Source organism: Athene cunicularia (assembly GCF_003259725.1).
Source record: "Athene cunicularia isolate RWA chromosome 4 unlocalized genomic scaffold, athCun1 chr4_part1, whole genome shotgun sequence".
NCBI lineage: Eukaryota > Metazoa > Chordata > Aves > Strigiformes > Strigidae > Athene > Athene cunicularia.
In genome coordinates, this window is record NW_020799098.1 from 20530616 (window position 1) to 20556261 (window position 25646).

The window sequence follows — 25646 nt, forward strand, 5'->3', positions numbered from 1 at the left end:
CTCATTGAAAAACCTGAAGTATATTTTACAGATTATAATGATATCTGGACTTGTAACACTAGTATATACCCAGCTCCCCTGGGACTAGTATGAGGATGTTCTAATAGAAAATGTCTTTACTCCACCTGTAATCTTGATGTGATATCAATTTGTTCTAGAAAACATCACCTGGCAAGTACACCTTCTAAGTAACTAGTCAAGTTATGCTTTAGGAGAACTGATTAACAAGTCCAACAAGCATCAATGATGACATTTCAAAATTGTTTAGCTTTAGATATGATATTGTTAAAAGAGAAAGGGATATGTGTTATATTAAATTTATGTGATGGAGAATGCTGTGTAACTATCTGTAATACCAGTACTTCTGTAGAGGAAACATGAGCCCAAATGAAAGAAATTGCCAACCAAACTGCAGAAATATATTCCAGCCACTCCTGCCAAAGGACTGGTTCACTGGATCTTGATTTGCCTTCCTCCTGCAGTCCTGGGGACTCACGGGGTGGGGAAAGTGGTTATAACACAATTTGGAATAACTTAATTGGCTGGATTTTTGTTCTTGACAATTGGCATAGCTATTGTCCAATGGATGATTACCTGTCTACTCACTTCTATTTATTCTCTCTTTTTTTCTGCTGTCCATTATGATTGTATCACCACCCTAGAAGATGATGAGAACACTCCTCCAACCTAGAAGACGACCTTAAAAACACCCCACTAACTCTCATTGTTTGAGCCATGGCTAATGTCACAAACTGTTCATAAACAAGAAACTGTTTGTAAAGAGGATGTCTCACTCGAGTGGGATGTCTTGTGAGGAAGAAGTGGAACAAGCTCTGCAGAGGTGGGGCAGTGAGCCATTTCTGTCCCCCTCCCTCCTGTAGTTGCTCAGAGACACAAGTTGCCTAACTGCGCAGATACAAGGCAGAGAAAAGGAGAACCTTCTGGAACAACCTATTGTACATGCATAAGAAAGACTATGTAAAGGCAATACCTCATGTGTTTTTGTTGACCCACTATCTACAGACCAAGATAGCTACTCTGCAATAACAGGGATCCAAGGGTGGTGATTCCCCTTTTCCTATCTCATCCTCCTCTCTTTTTCTTCTTTCTGTTCTCTCTCTTTCTTACATATATTAATGTGTATAAGTTTTGTAGGAAATTAATTTCTATGGGTTGCTGATGGGTTATTAGGAAAATAGTCTCATTTATAAGTTGATTGTTGCCAAATTGTCTCCATTCATTCACTAAAGTGGTCAGTTAATGAAGTAATGAGGACAATTGTTCCTCTGAGTCATTGTGGTGACTCGGCCTGCCCTGCGGATCTGCAGAGCAGAAACCAGCTCCTTCACCAGCATGCAGTCTCTCGGGGAATTCAAAAGACTCACCACCCTCATAACCACTGTGTGGGACGAGACAGCATCACAGAATGAAGTTTTCAGCAAGTATATCTTCTGTTACTGGGAACATTAGCAGGCAAAATGTATGTTGGCCCCATTGCCCCTGTTTTTGAATGATCTGTGTTAGAATGTGTACTAAGCCCACAGTTTGTTCCTGCCTTGTTCTCTATTTGGTTTCCTAACCCATTAAATCAAGTTCTTCATCTCCTTAATGACATTTTTTCAATTTTGGCACATGTAGAAACCACCTTTGTCATCTTTTATCATCATCATTCATATTCTTAATGCAAGAAGATATTGTTTCAGACCTTAATCTCTTGCTGTGAGAGTAACAGAGCAACCTGAGATCATATTCTAATATCAGAACTGCCTAATAAAAATCCAGTGTATATTCTGCTACACTTTAGTGATTTCATTTTCTCACTTGTTGCATCCAAGTTTCCTCAGACTTGGTAGTCTGCTACTTGTTATGCTGGAAGACTGAAGCAAAAAGCACACACAAACCCATGCATCTCTTAAAATTCTGGTCTACTTAACTCAGTTATATTTAGTAATTTTACATCTGACCACTGAGTTACAGATTAAAAGTGTAGTAAACCTCTCTCTATCTCCACTAAATAAGAAAGAGGAGAAAGAGTAGCTTTGATCAGGTTCAGCATTCCTGCCTAGGGGACAGACTGCTGGTGTATTCTTCCCTTTCTGTTCTTCGTTCGCTCCAATGGGGCTGTAACTGCCTTATCCTTTGAGGTTTCCCCATATACATCATGATTTCTTTCTACTCCTTGCTATGGAATAGAGCTCTCAAGGCTGTATTCTTTCAGTGACCATTTGTGATTTGTGTTTATATTCCTGGAGCCTCTGTTATTATCCTATCACTGTATTTTCACAGTCTTTATTATCGTTCTATGCTTGTACTCTCAGGAATCCTTGCCTCACACTAGTGCTAATTAGTATGAAATCTAACTACGTGTACAAGAGGAATTTTTGAATACTTTCTAATGAGTAAATCTGAAAAAAGCAAACTATACAAATGAATTTTCAGCATAGTTAACTTTGTGAACTTTGTTAATTTGTAAGATGAAAGATATCTTGAATGAGTTGAAAATGCTCTAAACTAGAATATACACCACCAGTGATTTTTGTTGTTGTTATTTTACTATATAAAATCCTGGATTTATATAATGGTGTGCAGCAAACTGAAAGAAAGTATACAATGATGACTTATTCAAGTGATCAGTTTGTGCCTATGTAATCCTTTGAAATACATTTGAAGTTATTTCTGTCTTGCTGATGTTTGTAATACTGGAACTTCCTTAGACTGAAGACTTCCTAAGTCTTAGACTTAGACATCACTAAGATTACATTCATATCCAAATTTATAAAATACATATGTGCAAATTACAGATCTATATTTCAAAAAAAACCTCTCAACATTGTTATAGTGTTTATAGTGTATATAATGCACTATAAATAATGTATAAATATATACAATGTGTGTGTATAAATATACATATCATTTAGAGGCCTTCTGCTCTACTTCCATGCCCAGGACAAGTGAAACTTAAACCTGGCCCTCTTTCTTTATTAGGCATAGCATTTCTAAATTGTGTTGCCTGATAACTCATATTGACTGCAAGTACTGATACTCTCAGCAACTTTCTATTGTCACATAGTCTGTTCTATCTAGCCTTGGGGAGAGATGATTGTAGCATGTTTTATGAAAAAACAACACCATTTGGCATAAGAAAGGTTCGGAAACTAATCATCAGATGACAAGTTTTCCACACCAAAACTTTGGAATCAATCAGGCTGTAGCAGATTTCCCTCTAGGCTGCAAAGATCCATCTCTTCCATCTCCCAATTCCCATGAACTAATTACTGGGAATATTACAAACCTGCTGCAAGGCAACTCTGAACACCGTTGTCTGTCTTAAACAATAACAAATATATGGCCCTTAGTAGAGTTGTAAAAAGAGTGAGAAAAGAAAGGCATAAAATGGAAAAAAAGAAAAAGTCAAAAAATATAATTTGTATTGCTATCAGAGATAAGGCTTTTCAAGCCCATGGGGAGTAGGTGACAAAGACATCTTGAAGGATCTCAGTCTGAGAATGAGAGATGGGCACCAGTTATCTTGTCTCAAGAGCAGAGGAAAAAGAGAGTCTTATTGTCTTCCATTATCAGAACTCAAATCTCAGTGAATATTCTATTACTGTGTTTTAAATTCTTGCATGAAATTAAATGAAGAAATACAAAAAAGAGAAAAACCCCACATTGAGAAAATATCAAATAGACAAACATCACTGTAAAATGTACTTGACAGATCTAGAATTTAAATTTGAATGTAGTACAGCAAGATTTCCATTTCATAAAATTATAAAATTAATTCCAGCCATCACTTCCTTAATGTGATACACGAGGCACAACAGAGAAATTATGCATCTCAAGAACCACCATATTTTAATGAAATCTTTATGAATGTGGTGATATTCGTATTTTCCTTAATTTCCTCACATTGTAATTTTTTCATTAAAAAAAATCCAGTTTCTATAGTATTCAACAGTTATACTAAAATACCACTTCTGAAGTTCTTAAACTTGATTTGTTGTGTATCTTCCGATCTTTAATGTAACAACTGGATCATACATGATTTTTTTAACTGAATTTTAGTAATCAATTTGGATTAAATGATAATTATCAGAAGTGCAGCTTTACAGGACCATCTCCACAACATCCTATCTAATTCTGTCCATCATGATGATTCTCCTTCCTGTTTTTTAATATTACTCTCCACTCTTGTACCCAATGGCCTGACTTTTTTTGCCCAGATTACATCAATATTTTCATTTTTCACAGTCAAAGTATTTTTCTTTCCTCTTTTATGTACCCATGACACTCTAGTACTAACTCTTCACTCTGTTCAGTATTCTAATGTCTTAGGTCCATGTTACCTCACTTCACCCTAGTCTCTCAATGACCTTATCTCATGTACCTTAATGTGACAGCTTCTTGGTTGTCCTAAATTATTGGTTTCATTGGGGTTTTGTGTTCTCTTTTTGTTTTGTTTGTTTGTTTGTTTGTTTGTTTGTTTGTTTTGTGAGCTCTACCTGCTACTCTCAATTCTCTCTTATGCTCATCTCAACTGCTTTCATACCATGTTCTTTCCAAGCCAAAAAAAAAAAAAATCTTCAAGGGCATGAGGGGAGCAGTTGTCTATGAAATTCTTGTGATGGATATATTTTATTTCTGGAGGACACATTGCACCATCTGTAGATTCTCAAGAATCTTCTATCTAGAGTCTTCCATCTAAAGGCAATTTGAACTGGAGGGGGGCAAATGTGACACCCATCTACAAGAAATACACAAAGGAGGATCGAGGAAACTATAGACCTTTCAGTCTGGCCTCAGTGCCAGGGAAGGTCATGGAGCAGGTCATCTTGAGTGCCATTACAAGTCATATAATGGACAACTAGGGGATCAGGCCTAGTTAGTGTGGGTTTATGAAAGGCAGGGGACAAGCCTGATCTCCAGACTAACAAACCTGATCTCCTTCTATGACAAAATGACCTGACTATTGGACGAGGGAAAAGCTGTGGATATTGTCTACCTGGATTTTCAAAAAACATTCAACACCGTTCCCCACAGAATTCTCATAGAAAAAGTGGCTGCTCATGGCCTGGATGAGTGAACGGACTGCTGGGTCAAGCACTGGCTGGATGGACGGTCCCAGAGAGTGGTGGTCAGTGGAGTTAAATTCAGTTGGCAGAAGCGGTGTTCCTCAGGGCTTGGTGTTGGGACCATTTCTGTTTAACAACTTTATTGATGATCTTGATAAGGACATAGAGTGTATCATCAGTAAATTCACAGATGACACCAAGTTAAGTGGGGCATCAATCTGCATAAAGACAGGAGGCTCTACAGAGAGACTTGGATAGACTGGATAGTGGGCCAATGTTAAGGGGATGAGCTTCAACAAGGCCAAGTGCCAGGTCCTGCACTTGGGCCATAACAACCCCCTGCATGGCTACAGGCTTGGGGAGGAGTGGCTGGAGCTGTCTGGGAGAGAAGGATCTGGGGGTTCTAATTGACAAGCAGCTGAACATGAGCCAGCAGTGTGCCCAGGTGGCCAAGAAAGCCAACGGCATCCTGGCTTGTATTAGAAATGGTGTGACCAGCAGAAGCAGGGAGGTGATAGTGCCCCTGTACTCTGCACTGGTGAGGCCACAGCTGGAGTGTTGTGTCCAGTTTTGGGCATCTCAATACGAGAGAGATATCGAGGTGCTGGACCAAGTGCAGAGGAGGGAAATGAATCTGGTGAAGGGCCTGGAGAATAAATCTTATGAGGAGCGATTGAAGGAGCTGGGACTGTTTAGCTTGAGGAAGAGAAGGCTGAGGGGAGACCTCATCACTATCTACAGCTACCTGAAAGGACATTGTAGAGAAGTTGGTGCTGGTCTCTTCTCACAGGTAAATAGAGATAGAACAAGAGGGAATGACTTTAAATTCCAACAGGGGAGGTTTAGACTGGACATTAGGGAAAAAAAAAAAATCACAGAATGAGTGGTCAGACAGTGGAATAGGCTGCCCAGGGAGGTGGTGGATGTGTTTAAGGGTCGTTTAGATGAGATGCTGGGGGATACGGTATAGGGGAGAACTTTGTAGAGTAGGGCTGATGGTTGGACTCGATGATCCTAAGTGTATTTTCCGACCTGAATAATTCTGTGAAAATTTCATACAGCCCACAAAGACAGGATGATATGAGAAAGGACTATAACATTTTCACTTTCAGTCAAATTATTGCTTGAAAGTCTTTATTTAGGAGCTCTAAGAGAAGAATCTTTTCCTGGTCTTACAACCCAGACTGGGCAAACCAGGGGGTCATAGTGTTTTTGAAATTCCCTCAGGCTAAATTATGGTGAAACAACACCAAATGACCAATCAAATGTTTTCTTTATGGTAGAAGCAACCTGAACTTGGAAGGTGTAAGGGTAGGTGGTGTGGGTCCTATTGAAACATTAAAAAAAAAACCCAAACCAAACAAAAACAACCCCCCAAAAAAACCCAAAAGGTAAAAGAGAGAAAGGAAAGAAAAAAGGGGAGAGAGTGATCACCACCCTTAGATCCCATGATGACAATGATGGTAGTCCTCCAGGGATGGACATACACACCTGGCTTCTTGTCTTTGTGACTTTTATAGTCCAGTCCTCACCTCTCAATAGTGTCACTCCCCTTGAGGATTTATACAGCTCTGGATTATATATAACTATTGATCTTCTGCACAGGTGTCATTATGGGGGGTGGTTGTGAGGGATCTTTTGGGTGGTCTTAAGCCCCTTCCACAAATAAAATCTATATGACCTCTGGACATATATGATAAGTCACCTTTGCCCAGCAACCCCGAACTGGGTGTCATCCATCATGCCCCCTGCTCCAGTGCCAGCCAGTCTCTCACCTGCAGCTTGCTGTTGCTATGCAGCCACAATGTTTAAGACATACATTAACTATTCCAGTCTCTCACATCTGGGAAAGAACATTACTGATTTTATATTTTATTTCAGATTCACTGTCCACTCCTCCTGCACATAGAGTTGGGTTTTAATCCATAAATAAATAATATGAAAATGTTAGATCATCATGTTAACAGAAAGAAAGCACCTTTAAAATATATCTAAACATGTCACATTTCTCTACTTGTACTGGTGTATTTCAGTGGTGTAATTTTTAAGCTTCGAGTAGATACATCAGCAAAAAGTGGCTAATTAAAATTACACACAGGTCATAGAAGTTCATAGATCATACACAGTTTGCAACATTGTAGCTCAGAAACAATCTTGTTCTAGAAAACAAAACCCCAGCAGGTACACTTGGGAACCATTATGAACAGAAAAAGATATAAATAAATCTATACTTTGGGCTATATTAAAGCTGACGACTGTTCAGGTGATGGTTTTAAGTAAGATTCCAAGCAGATACTTGAAAAACAAAACTAATTTAGATAAGCTGGAAATTATCAGAGGATCAGTTCTTCATACGCAGAGGAGAATTTCTAATGAATTAATTTTATGTGGAGATACCACACTACAATACATATGTTGGAGATATGACACTACACTGATCAGTGTTAGCTTTTTAAAACTTACTAGAAAGAGTATTGCACTAGAATTTGAAATATGCTTCAATAGATTTAAGAATATGAATTAAGTACAAGAGATGCTATGTGTGCAAAACATATGAATGCACAAAATTTTGTATAGACAAAAGTAAAATAAAATTTCAGTTTAGAAGTGCATAACAAGGAACAAGGTACAACAGCTGTACAACTGAGTTGCTGAGGAGAGGGGCTCCAAAGAGGATAGTGGTGGGGGACCCTTGTGGAAGCATCAAAACACCTGCAGCAAAACTGCAAGCCGAGAAGGCAGAAGCCCAGGGAAGTGGGAGTGCCTCAAGCTACCTCCCCCTTGAGCAGGAAGAGTGAGCTGCGGCTAACAAGGGCAACGGGGACTCAGAGTGGGAGGGGACTGGAGTGATGACACCGAATGTCCCTCATGTAAAAGAGCAGCCCCCAGGGAGCAAAAGTGACCAGGAGCACAGTGAACGGGACTGACAAACAGGGTGTGGTGCATCTTGGCAGTTTGTGTGGCAGTTCATGTGGACAGGGCATAGTCCCTCTCCTGTCTCTAGAGCTTATCTTGGCTAGTTGTTATTTTATCATCCTCCATGAGTAGACCGAACCATGGTCTCCACTTGAGTCAAAACCACCACCAGAAAGAATGTGACAACCCAGACAGAGCTGCCACGCAAACATGCAGCAGTCCAGGTCCCAGTCTGCAGGGAGTGCCTGAGCCTGTCAATCCTGCCGAGGGCAGCAGTGACAGCACCTGTGTGCGCTGCCATCAGCTGGATGATCTGCTCAGCCTGGTGGCGGAACTCAAAGAAGAGGCTGAAAGATTTAGAAGTACTAGGGAGTGTGAAAGGGAAATCTATTGGTGGAGTAGCAGCTTAGGACCCCTGAAGCAAAAGAAGCAAATGGAGTCTCCAACAGAGGCAGAAGGGGGGGATCTAAGAGATGGGGGAGACTGGAAACAAGTCCCTGCTCAAGGAGGCAGGAAAATCCTCTCCCGATCTCCCTCACTCTCCATGGTGCCCCTTCAGAACAGGGCACTGGAACTTTTGAATGAAGTAGAGAAGGATGAAGAAAATGAGTCAAACAAGGAGGAAGATGAAGGCCCCCCAAAGCCGGGTTACTCTAGATTAGATATTAAAACCAATTCTAAAAAGAACCCCAGAAAAGTCATTGTAGTGGGTGACTCCATTCTGAGGGGTGTCAAAGGCCAATATGCAGACCAGATCCACTTCATAGGGAAGTCTGCTGCCATCCTGGGACCTGGGCAAAGGACCCCATTGTAAAACTCCTTCTCTAGCAAGACCTAAGGACTGCTACCCTCTCTTGGTTTATCAGGTAGGTTGCAACGATATTACCAGAAGTCCTAAACCAATGAAGAGACATTTCAGGGCCTTGGGAAACTGATTAAGGGGTCAGGGGCACAATTTGTGTTCTCCTCCATCCCTTCTGTTGGGGGGATGGATGAAGGAGATTACAGGGGTACTCAGAAGATGAACTAATGGCTCTGAGACTGGTGTTACTGGCAGAGTTTTGGATTTTTCAAGCATGGGTTAGTATACATGATGCCAGACCTTTAGACATTAGATGGGATGCGCCTGTCCCAGAGGGGGAAGAGGATCTTGGGGCAGGAGTTACCTGGTGTTATTGAGAGAGCTGTAAACTAGATTTGAAGGGAGAAGGGGAAAAATCTGGAACTCCCAGACATAAGCCCCAAAGAAGATTACCACAGTCTGTGGGCTGTTGTGCCAGCAATGACCCTCATCCTGCTGTACCAGTGGAGGCAAGGGATGGAGACACACAGCACAACAAAGATGCAAGGGATATTGATGGATCAGTAACTGGTAACACCTGTGAAAGGTCAGGCTGGAAAGACAGGGTGGAGTGTCTCTGTGTTATAATCAGGGGGAAGGCCAACAGGGCAGATGTCATAGTAGTAGTCTATTATAGGCCACCAACCAGGACAGAGAGGTGGATGAAATATTCTATAGGCATTTAGGAGAAATCTCATGATCACTTGTCCTTGTTCTTGTGGGGGACTTTAACTTCCCAGACATCTGCTGGAAATACAACACAGCAGAGTGAGACCAGTCCCGGAGATTCCTGGAATGTGTGGAAGATAAGTTCCTGACACAGCTGGTGAGTGAACCAACCAGAGAAGGTGCCCTGCTGGACCCCCTCTTTGTGAACAGAGAAGGACTGGTGGATGATGTGGCAGTTGGAGGCTGACTAGGGCACAGCGATCATGAAATAATATTCTTAGAGAGGCCAGGAGAAGGGGCAGCAGAACTGACATCCTGGACTTCCAAAGAGCTGACCTTGTTTAGGCACCTGCTTGACAGAATACCTTGGTAGACAGTCCTGAAGTGTATAGGAGTCTAGGAACACTGGACACTGTTTAAGAAGAAAGTCTTAATGGCACAGGAGCAGGCTGTCGCGAGGTGCTATAAGAGAAGCTAGAGCAGGAGAAGAATACCCTGACTAAAGAGGGAGTTTTGGCTGGAATTCAGGGAGAAAGGGAGAGTTTACGTCCTTTGGAAGAAGGGGCTAGCCACTCACAATATTTATAAAGACACTGTGAGGCTATGCAGGGCAGAAATCTGGAAGGCTAAAGACCAGCTAGAAATTAATCTGGATTCAGCAGTCAAGGATAAAAAGAAATATTTCTATAACTACAAGAGCGGCAAAAGAATGACCAGGGAGACTCTCCATCCCCTGCTAGATGCAGGAGGAAACATGGCAAGAACTCATAAGGAAAAGGCTGAGGTCAGTAATGCCTTCTTTGCCTCAGTCTTTAATAACAAGACTAGTTATACTGAGGGAATCCAGCCTCCTCAGCCAGAAGACAGAGATTGGGAGAATCACCCCCCCACATTCCAGGAGGAGACAGTCAGTGACCTGCTGCATCACACAGACACACACAAGTCTATGGGACCAGATGGGATACACCCGAGGGTGCTGAAGGAGCGGGTTGGGGTGCTCACCAGGCCACTTTCCATCACTTACCAGCAGTCCTGGCTGACATGAGGGAGAAATAGCTGATCAGGCCCAGTCAGCATGGGTTTATGAAAGGCAGGTCCTGCTTGACAAACCTGATCCCCTTCTATGACAGGGCGACCTGCTTATTGGATGAGGGAAAGGCTGTGGATGTTGTCTGTCTTGACTTTAGCAAGGCCTTTGATTTCCCACAGTATTCTACTGACAAAACTGGCTGCTTGTGGCTTGGATGGGCACACGCTTTGCTGGATAAAAACTGTCTGGATGTTCGGGCCCAGAGAGTTGTGGTGAAAGGAGTTAAATCCAGTCGGCGCCGGTCACGAGTGGTGTCCCCCAGGGCTCGGTGTTGGGGCCACTCCTGTTTAACATCTTTATTGATGATCTAGACGAGGGGATCGAGTGCACCCTCAGTCAGTTTGCAGATGACACCCAGTTGGGTGGGAGTGTTGATCTGCTCGAGGGTAGGGAGGCTCTGCAGAGAGACCTGGACAGGCTGGAGCCATGGGCTGAGCCCAACTGGAGGAGTTTCAATGAGGGCAAATGCCGGGGGCTGCCCTTGGGCCACAACAACCCCCAGCAGCGCTACAGCCTTGGGGAGGAGTGGCTGGAGAGCTGCCAGTCGGAGAGGGACCTGGGGGTGCTGATTGACAGCCGGCTGAACAGAAGCCAGCAGTGTGCCCAGGGGGCCAAGAAGGGCAATGGCATCCTGGCTTGTCAACAATAGCGTGGCCAGCAGGGACAGGGAAGGGATCTTACCCCTGTACTCAGCACTGGTGAGGCCGCCCCTCGATTCCTGTGTTCAGTTTTGGGCCCCTCACTACAAAAAGGACATTGAATGACTCGAGTGTGTCCAGAGAAGGGCAACGGAGCTGGTGCAGGCTCTGGAGCACAGGTTGTACGAGGAGCGTCTGAGGGAACTGGGGGTGTTTAGTCTGGAGAAGAGGAGGCTGAGGGGAGACCTCATCGCCCTCTACAGCTCCCTGAAAGGAGGGTGCAGAGAGCTGGGGATGAGTCTCTTGAACCAATTAGCAAGTGACAGGACAAGAGGGAATGGCCTCAAGCTGCACCAGGGCAGGTTTAGATTGGATATTAGGAAACATTTCTTTCCAGAAGGGGTTGTTAGGCATTGGATTGGGCTGCCCAGGGCAGTGGTGGAGTCCCCATCCCTGGAGGTGTTTAAGGGTTGGGTTGACATAGTGCTTAGTGACATGGTGTAGTTGAGAATGTTCAGTGTTAGGTTAATGGTTGGACTAGATTATCTTCAAGATCCTTTCCATCCTAGATGATTCTGTGAAATCAGTTGAAAGGAGAAAGGTACAAGAACTATACACAAGTGGGATCTTAAAAAAAAATTACTGTAGAATTTCAACTGTTATATTTCTATTTCTGTTTTCCAGTGATATCAGTAGTGATTCTAACTGAGAAGATGAGTGGAAAGTAAATGTCATTTTATCTAAATTTAAAATGTGTTTATCTTGGTTTCAAAAGCCAAGTGATAAATGTTGCTTGATAAGGAACCTGAAAGTGTTTATGATGTTTGTTAGACATCCCTCATTCCTGTGTTGCCTGGTTTCAGGGAAATCACTAGATATTATTATAAATGAGGCATATCCAGATGGCCGGAGCACCTCTATTACGAAGACAGGCTGAGAAAGTTGAGGTTGTTCAACTGTGAGAATTCTCCAGAGAGACCTTGTTGTAGCCTTCCAGTACCTAAAGGTGGACTACAGGAAAGGCAGGGATGGACTCTTGATCAGGGAGTGTAGTGACAGGAAAAGCGGTAAAGACTTTAAACTTTAAGGGGGACAGTGGATTGAGAGCAGCCCTGTGGAGAAGGACTTGGGCGTACTAGTGGATGGAACATTATGAGCCAGCAATGTGTGTTTCCAGCCCAGAAAGCCAACTGTATCCTGGGCTGCATCCAAAGAAGTGTGACCAGCTTGTCGAGGGAGGTGTTTCTTCCCTTCTACTCTGCTCTGGTGAGACTCCACCTGGAGTACTGTGTCCATCTCTGGGGCCCCCATCATAAGAAGGACATGGACCTCCTTGGGTGGGTCTAGAGGAAGGCCATGAAGATGATCAGGGGTCTGGAGCACCTCCCTTATAAGGACAGGCTGAGAGAATTGGAGTTGGTCAGCGTGGAGAAGAGGAGACTCTGGGGAGATCTTATAGGGACCTTCCAATACTTAAAGGAAAGTTGATGAAGAACTCTTTATCAGAGAGTGTAGTGAGAGGACAAGGATTAACAGTTTTAAACTGAAAGAGGGTAGATTTAGATGACATATAAGGAAGAAATTCTTTACTGTGAGGGTGATGAGACACTGGAACAGGTTGCCCAGAGATGTTGTGGATTCTCGTCCATGGAAGTGTTCAAGGCCAGGTTGGACAGGGCTTTGAGCAACTTAGTCTATTGGAAGGTGTCCCTGCCCATGGCAGGTGGGTTGGATGTAGATGATCTTTAAGGTACCTTCCAGATTAAGCCATTCTATGATTCTATGATAAACAATGATTCATAAAAGATCTAGATATAGCACAGAAATAATTCAAGTAAAGTGGAATTTCCCTGTTTCCAAAAGATGATAGACATATTATTGCATAATTAATATTTAACAAAATTATTAAATCATTTATCTTCTTCCATATTGGTCATGTTTTCAACAGGCTTACAAGAACAAACTCTTCAAAGAAAGGAACACAATCAACATGCACTATTTACTGTTTAAGTCATTACATTCACATTTTAGGTTCTGAGTTTAGATGATGTTGTATAATAATCATGTAGCATCTAGGATTATAGGACCAGGGTGATATCAGAGACCTTGAGGGTGTGGACACTTAATATCATACTAGATTTATCAAGGATATGAACAGCTCCTCAGTGGATATTACTGCTAAATAATTCAGACTTAGAAGCTGGGTAAGACTGATTTTAGGGATAATAGAACAAAGAAACAGTACCCAATATATACACAGCACATCAGTTGTGGTAAAATCAAATGTATGCAGAGTTACAGAACAGTGAAGAAAGAGCAAAGCATAGAGACTGTTGGAAAACTTTAAATGGACCCAAGTAGACCATAGAGTAAGGAGGAAAATTATCAGTTTCATGATCATGTTTTTCCTGGCAAAGAGGAGGAAGAAGATGACCTAATTAGCAGTCCACTACTGAGGTGTTAAGAGAATGCCGACCTGGAACCCATGCTGAAAGCATTGGCTTAGGGTGTCAGAATAATGGGAATGGTCCAGAGCACATCCCCTTCTCTGGCCAACTTAGAGCTGGTGCAACAGTGTCTTCAAAAGAACAATCCAGCAGAGGCCTTAGCAGAGGCTCCCAGGCACCCAGCACAGAGGCTCTGGTTGACCTCCTGTCTATAGGAACTACTTTTAGCTAAGAGTAACCCTGGACCCCACCTCAGCTATGTCACAGAACTGCTTAGCTGGGCTACTATCTGACTGGTCACTGTCTCTGAACCTGGCATGTGAGAAGAAAGTTTAGCTTTTATAAGAGTTTTTTTTTGCATATAAGAGCTTCCAAATGTAGGTTTTCTAATAAAGTTTCTTTTGTACTAATTAGAAAATTTGTACTGTGAGTGTGTGTACCCCTGTAAATTAATTAACAGTAATAGCCATTTGTATTTTGTTCACACTTAAAATTTAAGTTGACTGGGTTTTTTTTGTTTGGTGTTGGTTTTTTTTTGTTGTTTTTGTTTGTTTTTGTTTTTTTCACTTATAGGGTGTTTCCTCTTTCTCTCTTTAGCTAGATTTTGAGCAAAACATAGGTTGTCCTAGAACTGCCATATGAGTTTATTCAAGCACCAGTTGTTCATCAGGAGGGTGGACATGAAACTGCTTCTCAACAATTGCTGTTAATAGTAACTAAAACTATTTATGCTAATAATACTTAGTTGTCTCAGGCTTTTAAACAAACCTAGTTTCACCTGACTTACCTAAAATACATTTTTTCTTTTGTCTAATTCATGTCTCATGCAAAGTACTTGAGTATTCATTAAAAAAAAATTCCTAAACTATTGTTTCTTTCGTTGTTCCCTTTAACTAAACAGAAACATAATGATTTAGAGACTTCATATTAGCTTTGATAATGCTTACATTTTTTAACTGTGTGTTATCTTTTACAGTACTTTCAGAGAAACTATCATACTAGAATTAATTACCATGGTTTCTAATAAATCTTAAAACAATCTCATTTTGCCAGATTTCACCTATTGACTGAACTCTCATTACATTATTTATATAATTACCAAAGGTTTAGCAAAACAAAGGTACGTTTAACCATTCATAATATAATTAAAATACTCATATTTGTGACTGCATGTCATACTTCACCCTCGTAGCCTTGTTGCTAGCAGTCATGCTGAAACAAATAACAGACATAGTTAACCCTTAGCTTTAAGTTTTCAGGTGATTTTAAGAAAACCATGTCTTAAGATAGAAAATCAGACTAAATTAATCTACAGCATTCTGTGTTTTAAGTACATACCTTGATTTGTATACTGGTTGTTTTTTCTTGGTTGAGATAGTTACCCTACATAGTCACACACTCTTCTTAGTCAGGTGAATCCCATTTCTTCCAATCAGTTCTCAATCATCATGACCGGTATGCACTAGAGTCATAAAATACACTACATTTATTCTTTCTTTAAGAATAGCTTCAAAATTGCAGAACTTGTACCTAGAAATAAATTATTAAATCTTTAAAATTCTAAATACATTATTATTTTTTATTATTCTACTTCATTTTGAAATCAAAGAGATTTTTTTTTTTATTTTTTTTTTTTTTCTGCTCAGAGGACACTGTTCTGGAAATGTAGTTTTCCCAACTAAAAATATGTGGGGAAAGCCCAACTAAGATATTCATTATGAGCACATCTCCCCCTGCTGCAAATCAAACTATAAAATCAGTTCATCTGTACATGCAAGTAAACTTAATAAACTGCATAAATTAATAAGGAAATGTAGCAGTGAAATGAAAAAGAATCATACATTTAGAAAATAATATTCTATTGTTTCAATTTCTAACTAAATATGTGTTTTCCTCTTGTTTGTTTTATTACATATTAATATATTTAGATATAAAGTTTTTCTAACAAAAGAATTTTCAGTCCACTTATTAAAAATATGATTGCATAGGTTTGTATTAAATACTGTCTTATCATTCCATTTGACTGCCATATATGGGAAAACAGGGAGAGGAAAACATTAAAGCAAACAAGGATAGCAATTAAAACTTTCTATAAGTCTTTTTTTTTAAGTTCCTGAGAGGGTAATAGATTTTCCTATGAAGCATCCAAAGAAGACATTATACAGGTTAAGAGATATTAAGTAAAAATGTCCAGCATAGCAGTTATGATACTTTGGCTTTCATTTCTTAGTTAATATGAAATATTTTTTCAGATTACCCTAATGTATGACAAAGAAAAGGTAGATTGTGAAGTAATATCTATTCAGTTAAACTACTGCTACTTGAGTTTAACTATATTTGATTGATGTCACATTTTTTTTATTACTGTCACCTGTGATATTCTCTTACTTTGGGTCATTTTCCTAATTCCACTTCCAGCTCTGAGTTATATCTACCCAACTTTCAACTTTTACTGAAAGATCATTTTGTATAGCATTCAGCGTCTGTGAGCATTAAGAATGGTCATAACAGCAGTTCCAACAGCAGTATCCAAAGATGTTATTTCAAATCCATTTAGCAAGGTGGTATAAAGCAAAGAGAAAGAGGCACAGGAAAGAGAGATGGATTTGTCTTATAGTGTATGATTTGGGAAAAAGTAAAGAATAGTTAAGGTCTAGCCCCCTTTGTCTTGGAAACAGGAAATAAAAAGACTTCACCTAAAATTTCCTAAACTGTATAAAGACAGTTTTCATATCTCCATTTCAACCAACTGTTCAGGAGATCAGGGAGACTTTACGACTCCCAGATAAACTTAGGATCTTCAGATATAACTGCCTGCACTGAAAATGCTACTCTATCATGATTTATTTTCATTGTAAAAGTATTTACAAGCTTGTGTAGAGATAAGCTGCACTGTAATTGTTACTTTCCAAATATAGAGAAGGAGGGAGCCTGAGGCAGGTGGGTCTGACAAATGAAAAATTGATTACATAAACAATAGAAATGAGGAGCTTAGTCAAAGAAAGGATGAAGAAGAAAGCCAACATCTTGAATAATATGCATAATAGAACTAGAAAGATAATACAATATTATCTTAATAGCAGTTATTGTGAATTTATAAAACCTTTATGAAATAATTAATAAATTACATATTTTAGACCTTTTGGGTTTATGTTTATAGGTTTATGGTACTGAAATGTGAAGAACTTCTATGATATGACATACATTACACAATACTGATTTATAGCAGCATGTTTCATTACCTGGTTTTTGAGTCTTTACCCTGTTCGCATAACAAAATTAGAAGACAGAAACCTTATTATGGACCTCAAAATTTACAGCTTCCAGCAAGATACATCTATTTCTGTTTCATTAAGCTTATTTATTTATTTATTAATTTTCATCCAGAAATACTTTCAAGAATATTTATGAAGCTCTGAGTAGACAGAGAACTAAACTTTCATTGTCTTATAAAATCTGGAAGAAATAGATTTCTTTCAGGATTTACTAGTCTGGAATACTATTCCTTGGATCGTTTTAATGTCAAATTTTAAAAAGCACATTAATTTGTCTCTCACTGCAAGTTTATGAATTGATCATACATGAAAAATATTGCTTTGGTTTTGCCAATGTATTTTTACAAATTAGGCAATAAGTATGTATGTTTCATACATGGGAAAACACATATAACATTCATTTTTAATCACATAATTGTACTGTCATTTGTTTCCATGTATTTGAAGAATGATTATCTCATTATTCATGCCATGGAGTCAGATTCAGAATGAAGTAAAAATAGTATGAAAGTTTCATCAACATGTTTTGAATTACTGTTTTTAGGAAGAGTAAGACATTTTGGTTTATTTGGTCATGTGCAGTAAATGTGTGGTTGGATAGGCTTACTGGTTATGTTAAATCTACAGGAAGTGTATTTACCTCAAATGCTTCTCTAATTGAGTAAGAAACTAGACTTTCTGCTACACTCCAGAGTCTGGCCAGTGACACTTAACTAGGAAAAAAAATTGTTATACTTAAACAACTGCCTTTCAATTATGCAGTCAGAGAGTCATTATTTACTGTTGTATTAGATCATTGCCCTTTTGGAGTGTTCAGTATTTATAGTGTGGCTATTCTCCAACATAGCATATTTTTCTTTCACTGTAAGAATTATGCCCTTTGAATAGTCTCAATGAAATCTCGAAGGAAGACTACAGAATAAAAGTAAATGTACTTCCTGAAGTTTAAAGAGGGAATATCCATTAAAATTACCCTAACTGTATAAATGAGGCTGTATTCCCCACCTCTCCTACAAAATGGTGTCAAAATGCCCAATACTTGCCATTTCAAAGAAAATGGCTCAATTCCATTAACAAGGAAACATCCTAATTCACAAATATACACAGTGGGTAATGTGTTAATAGCTCCATTATCAGCTGATAACATGGTGCAGTTAATGTATCTCAGCATGAGTTGACTTTACCACAAGCCATTGTTTCCTTTTAAAACAGCAGGAGATCTAGAGAAAGATCTCTCAATATCTCACGGTGGGGACTTAATAAACATTAGTCACCATGGTGCAGAAACAGGGAGGAAAAAAAAAGGTACTTTAAATGTCTTCTGTTCCATGCTGTTCTATTCAACATTGTTTAATTGATTAGTTCCTTCAAGTAGGGTATCTGTTCCTGAGCAGACTGACTCTTACATTACTATGATGGACAGTTTTGTAAAAAACCTGAAAACTCCTCAGCAAATACCAGAGCTCCTTAAGTTATACAAGGTTTGTAATTTAGGAGTATTTTATGACACCAAAAAAAAAATCTTCTTCCTTGCTAACCCTAAATATGAACTTAACAAGGTTGTAGTTCGTGAATCTTATGAAACTAGCGAACAGGACCATCTACTTTTATTCTGTATTTTATTATTAAGAGATCAGTAAGAACTGATGAGCTGACAAAACTGTGGTGGACCTGCATGTCTGAATCCACCGTGTCTTTATTCTAGGTTTGTATGTCCAAGTCATCCCTGGGTTGTTATTCTGTTTCCTTGAATCCCGGTTAAGTTCATATTTAGGGTTATATTTGTAATTTAGGAATATTTTATGACACAAAGAAATCTTCTTCCTTGCTAAATAAATCCAAACAAGCTATTAGGTACAATGAATTTCCATTACTTGGAAGAGTTAGAAAGCAAATGGAACTTGAAGTTAGAGGTGATTAAGTGTCCCAGAACAAAAATAAGGTTTGTGGCTTAACCGATTATGCAACTGACTTCACTGACAAATGGGACTATGTTTGTGAAAATACTAGTAGCTATCCAGCTTCATGTTTTCATCACATAAACCACAACTAGCATAATGCTCTGCCTTCATAAACTTAATGGTTGACATACAAGTAGGGAATGAGGCATTTTTCCATAGTTTGTAATTGAGCTTTATTTTATTAGAAATTTCTTAAGTTTATAGCAGGATTTTTTCTACATACCGTATTTCTTATTACATGCAAGAGGTCATGCAAGGATTCTGAAATTAATCTACTGATTTACATCTATGATAGCTGAATCTTCAGTCTATTACTTTATCATCCTCCAGCCATCTTTCTCTTACTATTTCCCATCTTTGAGAGCTATTTTTAGTTTATCTAACTGAATAATAAGAAAGAATGGTCCTAGGTAGGTGATACCTCTATGTTTTTTCAATAATTGGAAATACTTTATTCTGTAAAGAACAGTTTCCCTTGTACTATTCTGCAGAAGAAAAAAAAATCCACAACAAATTATACTGTACTTTTTGAAAACTGCTTCATAAAAGTGGTGAAAACTTTTCAGCCTTTGAGCTACTATAAAATCAATTAATTTTCCTAACATGAATCTTCTCACTGCTCAAAGAAGGTAAAGTTCAAGTTGTTTCAGTTGTTTTTTTATAGCATCTCTTGCTTAAAGTAAGAATTGAAAGCAGTAAGTATGTACCTCTATCTAAAAGGAATTTTCTAATGGCTTAAAATTACATGATAGCTAGAGAATATTTATTAACTTAAGAAAAAAAGTTATTTCAGTAAAGAAATGCCATTTACAAATTGTGACCATATGTGAACTCGTAACAATTCCAAGGATAATTCTGTTCATTTATATATGTGCAATGTAAGATGACGGAAATGGAAAACTAATGGATCCTAAAAAGCAGACTGTGATGCCTAAAGTAAAATTTAGGTAGATTTTTTGATTGGTGGATGAGAGGAGCCAGCAGGTCACATAATCTCTACCCAGCTACCAGGGCTTCTAAAAGATTAAACATCTAATATATCCTAAATTAAAATGCCTCCTCTCAAAAGCAACATTGTTTTCACAGGACTAAACTGAACATTTCAGCAACATCCTCTTTCATTCAGAGTTTCATTTGGGTTCTCAAACTAAGTATCACCTATTTTATGGCAACTTCATAGATAAATTATCAATTAGTACTCAATCTAAGTATATCTTGGCCAAACTAAGGATATTGACAGCATCTTCATTACAAAAAGAATCCTAGTGTTATTGGCTTGTTTAATAAAGTTGTTGTTGTTTTTTTTTCACTACTAGAAGTTTTTGTAAGCCACAGTTATCATCACTATAACTGCCTCCACACAGGATAGGTCTACATGTTCAGCTGGAGTCAGCTGTACCTACCTGCCATCTCAGTAGGCCAGATGTTAGTCAGCTCTGGCAGAAACCCTGTGGCTGGGCTGACATAACCCAGAGACTATATTTGTATATCCTGATGAGTTATAAGATACAGTAATGTCTGCTTGGGACCATGATACATGTGTACAAACATGATCTATCCTGGCTGAGACACAGAAGAGGAATCTCAACTGTATTACACTGCTGATGTTTCAGAGTAGTAGTTTAGCTGGTCACAGGCAATAGATTCTCATTAAATCTACATGTTGTGGATAAAAGAATCATCTTATAATGCTAGGAAGCTTGCCAATAATTTTACTGAATCCAAGAATATAAGGAGCTTAATCCCTTCATCTCTTCCAAAAGAAAAAAAATCATATTTGATCATCAAACTTTCTATGTGTTTTTTCTTGTAGTTACAAATTACACATTATTTAAAAGGTTTTTTGCATTTCCAGAATAAAAGGCTTTCAAATAAAAGAATTGCTTTAAATGAATCTTTCCTTCATTCTACCATCTCAAAATAGTAAAAATAAAGCAGGAAAGAAAACCGAGCTAGTTTTGAACAGTGAAAGCAATAAAAACTATGACTTCAACTATTTTGTCAACTAGCCAGCTCTTCTGTCAAATCCTCTTCCCTCCCCTTCCCCAAGTCTTCCCATATTTATGCAATATTTGTACTAGGCAAGAAACAGCAGCATCAATGTTAGTCTGCAACCAAATGCAATCTAATCAGATGATGAGAAAGTATATGTGTTTGGACGGACAGCTGATACTAAAAGAAATGCAAACATGTTTCTGCCCTCTCCCTTTCAGGGGATGTCTAACTTGGGTCTCTACTGTATATGTAAGTGGTCATTTTCTTGCAGCTTTTCTTATAATTTTATTTAGAATTAATTGAAATTAATCAATGGGTTCAGAAAGTTATTAGACAAGCAGACAGATTGAATAAAATATTTTTCTTTAGTAAATGCTAAGAAAATGCCTTCAGCTTTGCACAGGATGTCATATCCCTGTGAAAGTGGGAATGTATTTTACAGGTGATATTAATAAGTAACATTTTTTTTTTTGAGTATATAGGAAAACTGTGAAAGATGTTTAAGCATATTGGCAGCAGCAGGTGATGTTATAATAAAGATTAAAGCTATATCTAGTGTTACAAGAAAAAATTAATTGTGAAATATTTTTCACTGCTGTCATCATTGTTTTGAAATTAAAATATATCATGCTTCATTACAGGAGTCTTTAGAAAAAGGATTTTATTCAGCTGGAAAGATGTTCAAATTACTATAGTAGGTTTAATCATTTACACTTGCAATATGGCTGTATTAGGTTAATATTTAATACAAGTTTCCATAAAAAATAGAAGCTCTAGACAGATTAATTGTATTTGCCACTAGGGAAAAGAATAACTTACTAGAAAGGATAACTTTTGGAGGATTTACAAGTTAAAAAAATATTCTACTTTTCCATCAGATTATAAACTACATTTTTCATTTTAGACACTATGGGGCAACATATACATTATACTTCACATTCCTTATATTACTAATTACTTAGTATTACTTTGCCATTTCAGTTCTGTATATTTTCAATACTTGAAAACTAAGCTTCGATACTAAATTCTGAAATGCTACTATCACTTGTTCTATGACTCTGCCTCAGAAATAACTGTACATTCGTGCGAGAAACACTTTCCCTAGATGAGACAATGGACAGAATCTAATAGATGCTTCTTATGCAGAAACATACTGTTCAAAAACAAGACTCAGAATGTTGCTTTGAAACTTCCCTGTATAAATTCCTCTTGCTAGTAGGGTCTGCAATCTTAGGAAGTGCTATAGCTACAAAGAAAGCTATATATGAACTAGGTAGAGTGTTTATTTCAACTTCTCAGAGTTTTGATAATAATCTGTTTCTTTAGTGTGAAGGATTGTGATTTTATACCTATCTTTTATTCCTCTTATGGTCTTCCACAAAACAGTGATGTACTATAAACAAGAATTTTGCCCGCTATTTAGAAAATGTTCTGATTACATTTTTTGCATAAGTAAATATAAAAATATAAACCGTCATATATAGTTTCAGCCAAACATTTTAAGTTTATTGCTTTTCTAAGTGCAAGGATATCTCTTGTGATGCATTGACACCAGTAAGTGTGGCTGTCACCTAAACAATTGCTATTCGATTGAAGGTGGCATAACTGTGGTTCTTTGTTTTCTGTCCTGTCAAGAGATCAGGACTGAGATATAAGGCAGTTTTTAAAAACTAATTAATATATGTCATATATATGCCCTACAGAGAGACTCTTAGTTTCCTTAATTATTTCTTTTTTTTTTTTTCCCTATGATAAAATAATAGTTTAGAACCTTTCAATTTACAATAGATTATCAACACAACTAAATACCATATACAAAGGAGTTGAAGACTTTTTTTTTTTTCCTTTTTCTTTTTTTCCCTGACTTTTTTTGATATATCTTTAGAAAATATCAAAAGTGTAGAGAAAATGTTATCACAAGCGTAAGAATTATCTGAACTAAATTCTACATTATTGCAGTTGTATGAAATAAATATGAAATACAGATTTTTTTCTCTCTACAATGGAGGATGTATGTTAAGCATTCATAGAGATCTTAGAGGATTAGGATTAACAGATTGAATAGAAGAGCACTTCATTTAAAATCTCTTTTCTCAGATCTATTACAGTTTACTTTAGATTTTAAATATAAAAATAAAATTAACACACATTGGAAAAACAAACAGTGCCATGACCCAGCCAGGTCATAAATGAACTAGCAAGTTTTATGTTACTGTATTCTTAAAATGCCAAAATGGATTCCCTGTATTTGATCATGAAGTGTCTTGATCTACCAGAACTACCACACATACATACCTTGACGTGTACAGGTTATGAATCTCCTTGTTTGAACCAGCTTTAAAAATTTTTATTTATTTATTTATTTATTTATTTATTTATTTATAATTTGAGGGGAAAATGATCAACACCTTTTAAAATTGACAGGAATCAAAAAAACATTTGACTGCTCCAAATTTAGTGATGTCTTCTACTAACTCATTAGTGAGCCTAGGATCATAATTTATACCTGATATCAGGTATAAACATCAACACTTCTCTGCATGTTCGAGAGTAGATACCTAGCCAAACACTGATACTACTAGTTGCACCACATTGTAAGTAAAACGTCACCTGATCTTTTATTAAGTATGTAAGTTCTGCTTATATTTCTAAATATAAACACTGGATTACAGGAGACTCTTGCTGAGTCAGATCCTTCAAGGACAGAGACATTTAAAGTTCTATTGCACAAATCCACCAAGAAAACCATACCACAGAAATGGGTGTTTTCTTTAAAACAGTTCTTCCTGAAATTATATACATTGTTTGTAATCACCTTGTTACAAAATAAACATTTTATAATTTTGTTTTATTATAAGATAGACAACAAGATCTGCTCATCTTTTAATAATAATCTTTGAGGATGGAAAGAATTGTTCAATTCTTATGCGAACTACTTGATTCCTTCTTAAATAGTGAGATATTTCCTGACATGGTTAAGCAGCAAGGTAGGATCTCATATAATGACATGCTGTGGGCAAATCTGAACTGTACTAATACTGAAGTAAGCACTAACCAGGGATACTGTGCTATTATGAAGGAAAGAAAAGATTTGTTTAGAGATCCTAACAGGTTCAAGCTCTACAATCATGTTTTCTTCACTGTTTATACTTGCCCTAGACATGACATAGGTATAATAAAAAGAACAGACTTGCAGGGTTTAAGCATTATTCTTTCCAAATCATCCAGGAGCACATCATTATTATCAAAGTATTTTCTTCAGTCTGTCTCCATCATGTTATAGATAATCAGGTATGAAAAACCTGACACTTTCAATGCATGTCTTTCTAAACTCCTCTTCATATTTATATACCCCCAATCATATTGATTCCTTGAGCTGCCTCTGCAGAGTTAAATCCTGTTACAAAATTTTTCTTCATCCTAATCTTAACTGCCCATTCTATTTTACCATGATTTCATGTCTTACGTTACCAGCATTGCTTAAAGCAATCATGATATTCCATTAAATATCTTTTTCCTCATGTGACTGCTTTTGACAGATCACTTAGGGGTTACCCAGAGTCTCTGAATGCAGTGGTAAAGACTTGCATTGAACTTTATTTTAGCTATGCAATATAACAAGAAAAAAAACAATAAAAATGTAAAATGCTCAGCTACTATGTAAATTTATAAACTACTGTGTAAATATATCCTGAAAACATTATATGAGAAATCTATTCTTAAAGTCAGTGCTGCTGTTACACTACTGAAACAGCATTTCACAACATACATATATATGTAGCATATCTAATGGGTCTGTTACACAACTTTATGTCTCACAAGAAATTGCAGTTTTTCATATGTTGCACATTCTGATTACATTGTTTACTAATCTGTGTTTTACATATGTTTGATGTACTTTCTAATGCATTTTAGTTGATTTTACACACTGCACTGCTTGGAAAAATAAACTGGCCTCTTTTTTTTTTTTTTTTTTTAGTGTCATGTATAAATTAGCTGAAATGAATATGATCAACTCTATGAGAGAATCCATGCTAAATGTGATGAAAGCAGTAAGATATACCCTTAGTTTCACACTTTCTGTTCAAACAGTCCAGTCAGCACTTCCAGAAAAATCCCTCAAATTAGTTTTTATATGATCTCTCTTAGAACAAATTCAGTCTTAAGTCTTAGGCTCTGTTTTTAATATTGTTTTACCTGAAAAACATAATCATCAGGTTATGATGGCAAACAACATACAAGTTAAGAGCAGACTAACCAAAATAATTCAGGAAATACATGTTCATAGAAGATTACAATAAAATAAAGGTGTTGGTAGTAATATTTACCAGGATAGTTATTAAAGCCTAACACGCTTCAAAATTTTCATCAGCAGCCTGGATAACCAAAACCTTATCTACAGAAAACCATACTGGTAATTTATGAGAAACTGGTAGCTACAGCAGTATTGTTGTTTAATCCCAGCTGTCAATGAAGCATCACACAGCCTCTCACTCAATCCCCCTGTGTGGGATGGGGGATAAAATGAGTGAAAATGAGAAAACTTGTCAGTTAAGATAAAAACAGTTTAATAGGTAAAGCAAAAGCTGCTTACACAAGTAAAGTAAAACAAAATAATTAATTCACTACTTGACATTGGCAAGCAGGTGATCAGCCATCTCCAGGAAAGTAGGGCTCCATCATGCATAACAGTTACTCAGGAAAACAAACATTATTACTCTGAAAGTTCCCCCCCCCCCCCC